This window comes from Marmota marmota, unplaced genomic scaffold, assembly GCF_001458135.2.
Source record: "Marmota marmota marmota unplaced genomic scaffold, marMar, whole genome shotgun sequence".
In the NCBI taxonomy this organism is placed as follows: domain Eukaryota; kingdom Metazoa; phylum Chordata; class Mammalia; order Rodentia; family Sciuridae; genus Marmota; species Marmota marmota.
This window is the reverse complement of record NW_025999998.1, coordinates 16,750,468-16,757,555: the sequence shown is the minus strand read 5'-3', so window position 1 is coordinate 16,757,555 and position 7,088 is coordinate 16,750,468. Positions and strand designations below refer to the sequence as shown.

Below are 7,088 nucleotides of genomic sequence, written 5' to 3'. Positions count from 1 at the left end.
GCACAGGGCCCCGGCGGGAAGACTGGGGGGCCACACCGCTCCAGGTAGGGGTTGGGGGCTGGTGGGAGAAGGTCTTCCCCTTTTCCTAGCCACTGCGCGCCCAGAAAGGAACGGATCCCCCACCCTCAAGTTGGGTCCGTTAACACCCCCTAAAAGGCAAAAAGCCGGGTCTCGGGCAGCACGCGGCGCCCAAAGCCCGCCTTGGCAGTATCGGAGGAGTCTGAGAGGAACACTGGTAGACCAGGTGGAGGTAGCATCTGCCAGGGCACTGCAGGAGAAGTGGAAGCGTGGGCCTGGGCAGGCTGTAGACGTTGACTGAACCAAGGGGTGCAGGTCAACGACAAACGTCAGTGAAAGGGAGTGCTCGCCCTCGTAGGGTTAACCAGGAAGAGAATCCGGGACCAGAGGCAGAGTGGTCGGCTGGGAGCCATCTGTTAATTGGGCATATTGGAGGCTTGGTACAGCCCTTTGGGCTGAGAGGAAGTCCTTTTGTATCTTTGGAAAACCCTTTTCTAACTGTTCAGTGTTAAACCCCATCATATGAAGACGGATTGTTGATATTTGTGCATCAAAGTAAAGCATTTATGAGAATCACGGGGAAGTTTTCCCTTTTTCGCTTCTCTGCATCAAAGAATCCTTAAAAGATCTGATTTGTCCAGATAGCCCAGCCTCTAGTTGTGTGATCCTATGAAATACTAGAAATGTGACTAGTTCAAAACAATGTGTGCTGCTATACGTGCAACACATGAGATTTTTGAAGATTTAGTAAGAAAAAGATAAACTATTGATTACTCAAGAAATGATTTATATGCTATTAAGGTATATTAATTTCATCTTTTTCTTTTTTAGTATAACTACTAGGAAATGTTTATTTTATGGCTCATGTTATCTGTTGGAAACTTTGATCTAGATTTAGGAATTTGCTTTTTCCCAGTTCTGGGATGACTTACTAGGGGAGTTGTCCCCGGTGGAAGAATCAAGTTTAGGGGCTCAGAATTCATCAGTCTTCAACCACTACAGTATAGTATCCACTCAACTTTGTTCTGTGGGCTTAAATGTTTTGGACAGAGTTGATTAACTACCTTGCAGGATTTAAAAAAAGAAAAATGCATTTCCTTTGTTCAAATTTTATAGTTAGGAAAGATTATTTTTTCCTGTGAGAGAAATTATCTTTTAGACTTAATCACTATGATCACCATTTCTGAATGAAATTAGAAATTGTAAGTATTTCTACTTCAGTTTTCTTAGAATTTAGAATAAACATCAGCCTTATTTAGGCTTTTTTCTTCAAAATGCTTTTAGATGTTCAGAATCCCCTTCCTTAAAACAATGAGTCATCCAGACCTGTTGGTTATGGAGATAGGTCCTTTGTAGTTAAAAATCATACTCTTCAGATGATTGTTGGGACCTCACCCATATGAAGGCTTGTCTTTCCTACCACAGTGTGGTATGTGCCATATGCCATAGAACTGATAAGAGGGAAATACGAAAATAACAGGCAAAAAAGTAGAGTGACATAAAGACACTTGCTTAGAATCTCCTAGAAATAGCTAGTTGTGTTACACAATTGACTAGATCCGGCAGTGCTCAATTTCCATTAGTTGCTGCAAGCTCATGGAAGGAAGAAGTTTGGCTCCTGGGATTTCTTCTTCACTCAGACTGGTCTCCTGTCGCTTTTTCTTTGAGCAAAAACCTGGAACACTCAAATTCCTTTTGTTAAGTCTCTTCCTTAGGCTGCATCTCTTCTGCAAATCTAAGAGATGGATGTGCTTTTTTCTGCCTCCCTCTTAACTTTTTGCTTCCAAAGACCCAGGCTTATTGTTTTAAGGGTATTATAGCTTATTACAAGGGAAAATAGCAAAAAACATGGAGATGGAAAAAGCTTGTTCAGTTCAATGTAATAACTGCCTGGTTTCTGTTGGTGAGAATAAAGTTTAAGTTCCTATCCTCACCCCTGGGGTCTCATTTAGAAAATACTACTTCATATACCTTCTTTCTAAATCAAAGATGCAATACCAGCAGAATAAGGCACTTCTTTGAGGGGGGGTAGGGTACTGGCAATTGAACCCAGGGACATTTTGCCACTGATCTTATTAATTTTGAGACAGGGTCTCCCTAATTTGCTTTGGGTGTTATTGAGTTTCTGGGGCTGGTCTCAAACCTCTGTCCTCCTGCCTTGGCTTCCCGAGTTCCTGGGATTACAGGAATGGGTCACTGTGTGCAACAAGGTACTTCTTTTCTGTGCTGAAACCTTAGAATATTTCCTACATTGGTTTCAGATATAGTTTTTATTGGAGAACTTAAAAAGTCACATATTAAGTATACATATTTTTCATATTAGTGTCATTTTAGGCAAATTCATTGCTCTATCAGTGTTGACTGTTATAGCTGTTTTAACAGTAAGCGAATGTTTCACTAAGGAGAAGGTGATTAATGTTTTATATTCATTTTGGGAATGTAATACCTAGCAGTATTGAGCAATAACTGGGCTACCTTTAAATTCCCACAATGGTCCTACTCCAAAGTTACCAGTGAAATCAAGTTCAGAGTTATCCAAACCCAGGTCTGTGTGGTGGCAAAGTTTGTGCTTTTATCCTCTAGGTTCTACTGATAAAGTTGATAATTTTAACAATGGATTTTCCAAAAGAGAACTAGGACTTTAACCTCATTTTATTGAAGTGAAAGTTTATAAATTTTTGACTTGTTACATCTTTATCCCAATATTAAGAAATTCCCCAAAGGCTTCATTCTTTAAGCCTTAAATTTTAAGGCACAGAATGAACTTCCCTCTGAGACTTTCTTGTAAACTTGTGCTCTCCAGTACAATAATCCTTAAATACCCATAGCCAACAAGCATTGGAAGTGTGGCTGGTCTGAATAGTGCTGGAAGTATAAAATGCATGCCAGGTTTGAAAACCTAGAAAGGATGTATTATATTAATTTAAAAAATATTGGGTATGTTAATGTTTTAGATATACTAAGTCAAATAAGATGTTAAGGTAGCTGGGCATGGTGGTGCCTGCCTATAATCCCAGCATTTTGGGCAGCTGAGTCAGGAGGATCACAAGTTCAAGGCCAACAGCAACTTAGGTCTTGTCACAAAATAAAAAATAAAATGGACTGGGAACGTCTTTTAGTAGTAAAGCACCCTTAAGTTTAATTCCCAGTACCAAAAATATTATAAAAAAGATATTTAGATTATTTCCCCTGGTTCTTTCTTTTTTAGCTTTGGTTACTAGAAAATTTTAAAGTACATATGTAATTCCCATGATATTTTTGTTAAGACAGTGCTGCTATAACAAATAAAAACTTGAAATAAAAGCACAACATAGTAGAATATATTTGGATATTGATCTGAGAATGGTGTTAATTTTCAGAATTATGACCATGTAAGCCTTCATGTAATTCCAGTGCCACTTTCTTTATACAGAGTATTTTGGGGATGCTTAAAATTCTGTGCCAATTTTTAACTTCAATTACTTGGATTAATTTTTTAGTCATTTAGAGTAAGCTGCTAAATTTTTAAGAGGCCATCACTCATTTGGATTGATAAATTTTGATATATTGATTTAAAAATTATACCTTCTATGAAAGGATATCTTTAATGATCAACTTAACATTTTCTTTCTGTTCACCATGTTTATGTCCTACACTGCTTTAAAACACCAAACCTCAGAATAAAGACCAAAAATAAGTTATAAGGGTGTGTGTGTATAAAATCTTATTTTTCTTATTAAATTTAAAATTTAAGATCATTTTTAGACATTTGATGGGGGTACCAGAGATTGAACCCAGGGTGCCTAACCACTGAGCCACACTCCCAGCCCTCTTTTTTATATTTTATTTAGAGAAAGGGTCTTGCTGAGTTGCTTAGGGTCTTGCTAAGTTGCTGAGACTGGCTTTGAACTTTGATCCCCCTGCCACAGCCTCCTGAGCTGCTGGGATTACAGGCATGCACCACTGTACTCTGCCAAACATTTTCTTTGGATGAAAAATTAGAAAATTGTAGAAAGCTATTTGTGGATGAAATTTTTTAAAATTTACACTATTAGCAAATACTTTCACAACCCATAAATATTAAAATGTGCAGATTTAATTGAATACATGAAGTATTTTCATTAGACAAAATTTAAAATGCATACATTTAAAATGCAAAGTGAAGTACTACAAGGTCTATTGAGTTTGCTTTTTTAAAACAAGGAAATTTGTTTCTTGGGGGGGAAACCTTCTGAGTTACTGGTGTATTTTTGTCTCTTTTTCTTAAAGCACAATGAAGAATTTTGGCAGTATAATACTTTCCAGTACTGGAGAAATCCTTTACCACCTATTGATCTGTCAGACATCGAAGATGTGAGTGAAAACAACCAGACAGAAGCAACACTTGAGGGCAAGAATGAAGTGGTTGAGATTGACATGGAGTCCTGACATAAAGAGCTGAAGAAATGGGATTTCCTGAATTTGAGGAGACATCTCTTAAGTGAATTCATGTATTTTTTAGGAAAAAGTTGTTTTCCATACTTGATGTAGTATCATTTCCAAACCTGAAAAATGAGGAAAGGTTGTTTTGAAGATAAATGTCTGTAGTTGCTACTGACCTACTAATAGGGATTTGTCAACAATATAGCAGAGTGATAGGCAAAATATTTGTGTATATATTTTTAAAGAAGCAAGTTTTGTTTAGGTTCTGACTTTTAAGAAACTGACCTTACAAAAAAGGATTCTAGAAGTTTTAGGAATGCATGGAAAATACTCAAATCTTTCTCTCATCTGCACCAAAAAGTTTGTGGCTCATGAATATCATTTTATAATAACTTATTAATAAAATAATTTCTAATACATCTTACTGACTCTTCTTAGTTGAACAAATAACTGACTTGAACATCTATGCAAACTTAAAATGTGGGGGTTCTTTGAAAGGTAGTATTGTTTTTAAGGTTTTGTAAAAATGAAAAGTAGTGAGAATTTCAATTTGGGTTTAAATAACTTCCAATATTTGATATTTGTTGAACTCTGCTATGGTTAATGAAAAATGGATAAAGAAAAGTGAAAAGTAAGTCAGCGCCTGGTCACCTCCTCCTTTTCCAATATAAAAGGAAAGAAATTTATCATGACCACTTTGTTGGTTTTGAATTGATTTGAGGGCACGGTTTTTTATTGCTTATTACTTTAGACCTGTAGTTCTCAACGCTGACAGCACTTTACAAATCTTTGCCTGGGCCCCATTTTAGAGATGCTCAATTATTCTGAGGTGGCCCTTAGATATTACTATTTTTTAAAACACAACTTTCTTTCCTCCATTTCTTTAATGTGCATACAGGGTTGAGAACCACTAGATCAATGTTAGTATTCCTGTTTAAAGGAAATTACTAATTTGAACTGAAGCAATGCCTGTTAATTAGCTTTGTTTTCATTATTCTCCATTGATGACTTTGTCACAAGTAATTTAACACTTTTCATTGTTAAAAAAAAAAAGCAATTTGTTTTGTAGTTAAGTATCAATGACTAAGTTAATTAACATTTGTACTGCATCCAGAATGTTGGCTTTGTAATTTAGTAACTTGTCATTACTTGTATATTTTTTTGTTGGTGATGACAGTAAATCCAAAATTCAGAAAAGGTAGTAAATGCTAGAGGGAAAATTTTTGACATTTTGTATGTACTGCAATATGTAAATATGGGTTGACAATAAGAACAGAAGACAGTGTCTGTCATTGTGGTTAGAAATGGTTTTAAAGACTGTACTGCCACTTTCTACCTATGTAGCATTAAACAAGTTATTTTTCATCTCTAAGCCTCAGGTTTCTAACCTGTAAAATGAGAAATAATAAATAGTATCTACCTCGTACTGCTTATTGTCAAGCAATGTTCTAAGTACTTTCCATGAATCATCTTGTTTGATTTTCAACCTTATCTTAAGGTAGATTGAAAAGATCATTAGAATAATGGTAGTTTGTTCATTTCACTTGTACTGTTATTCAAAGTTTGGTAAGAAGTGAAATTGTGGAAAAAAATAAAACGGGAAGTTTTTTCCCTTTTGTTTAACTCTGAGTGTAGGAAAATGTATCTATTTTGCCAACTATTGTATTCCTAATGCCCAAAACAGTGTCAGGCACATAGTAGACCATATTATTCTATTAGCAAATGGACTTTCTTATCTGTTAATATAAAGTGTTGCCAATAAGTTTGCTTCTTTGAATATATCTTACAAAACTAGGTTATTTGCCCAAAGATGTGTATATAAAAAGTTTGTTTTTTGTTTTTGGTCAGGAGAGATCAAATAGTAAAGTGTTAAAAATAATCTAAATTCTGCATGATGGTAGGAAAAAAATCCCTATGATGGGATTCTGTCATTTGAAATGTATTGACTGGAAAGAGCTTCAAGAAATATTTTGTAGATGATAAGAACAATTTCAGAGTAATACATAGTGAATTCATTAAAATATGCACACAAAATAAGACAGAAGGAACATAATAAATTATGGATAATCAACTCTAGAAAAAAGTTGACATTTCTGAGGATAATGGGATAAGGAGTACTTTCACATTTCTACAAACTTTTGTGCCATTTTAGCAGCTTTGTTGACTTGTGGTTAATATGCAATTTACCCATTTGAAGTGTATAATCCAATGGCTCTTAGTATATTTAGGTATCTAACCATTAGGGTCAATTCTAGAGCATTTTCATCACATAATAAATTTTATAACTATTAGTAGCCATTCCACATACCTTCCAGCTCCACTTGTTGGCCCAAGGCAATTACCTACTTTCTATATTTTTAAATTGTTTTTATGGCTAAATGGAGTCCTGTTGTATATATATGGTTGATTTTTATATCTTCATTTTTGTGAACAATAAACACAAGACTGTAGATATCATTAGCATACTGATTATTTTTCCTTTGGATGTGTAACCAGTAGTGGGATTGCTAGAACATAAGATAGTTCAATTTTTTCCACATTTTTTATTGGTGCACAATAGTTGTACATAATGGTGGAATTTGTTGTTGCATACTTGTACATACATATTATATAGTGTATGTATAATGTATACAATATCATTCTCCAGTATTTCTTCTTTTCCCTCCAAT

At 35.2% G+C, this 7,088-nt stretch overlaps 1 long non-coding RNA gene across 1 annotated transcript in view; it reads left to right on the top strand.

Moving 5' to 3' along the window:
• LOC107148283 overlaps positions 1–6,876 on the top strand; it is a 7,103-nt gene extending 227 nt beyond the window's left edge. Inside the window, exons 1-2 of the long non-coding RNA XR_001504249.2 lie at positions 1–44; positions 4,267–6,876. The exon at positions 1–44 is cut by the window's left edge and continues 227 nt beyond it. This is a non-coding gene — a long non-coding RNA (uncharacterized LOC107148283). The remainder of the gene's footprint in view (positions 45–4,266) is intronic.
• Positions 6,877–7,088: the final 212 nt, after the last annotated feature.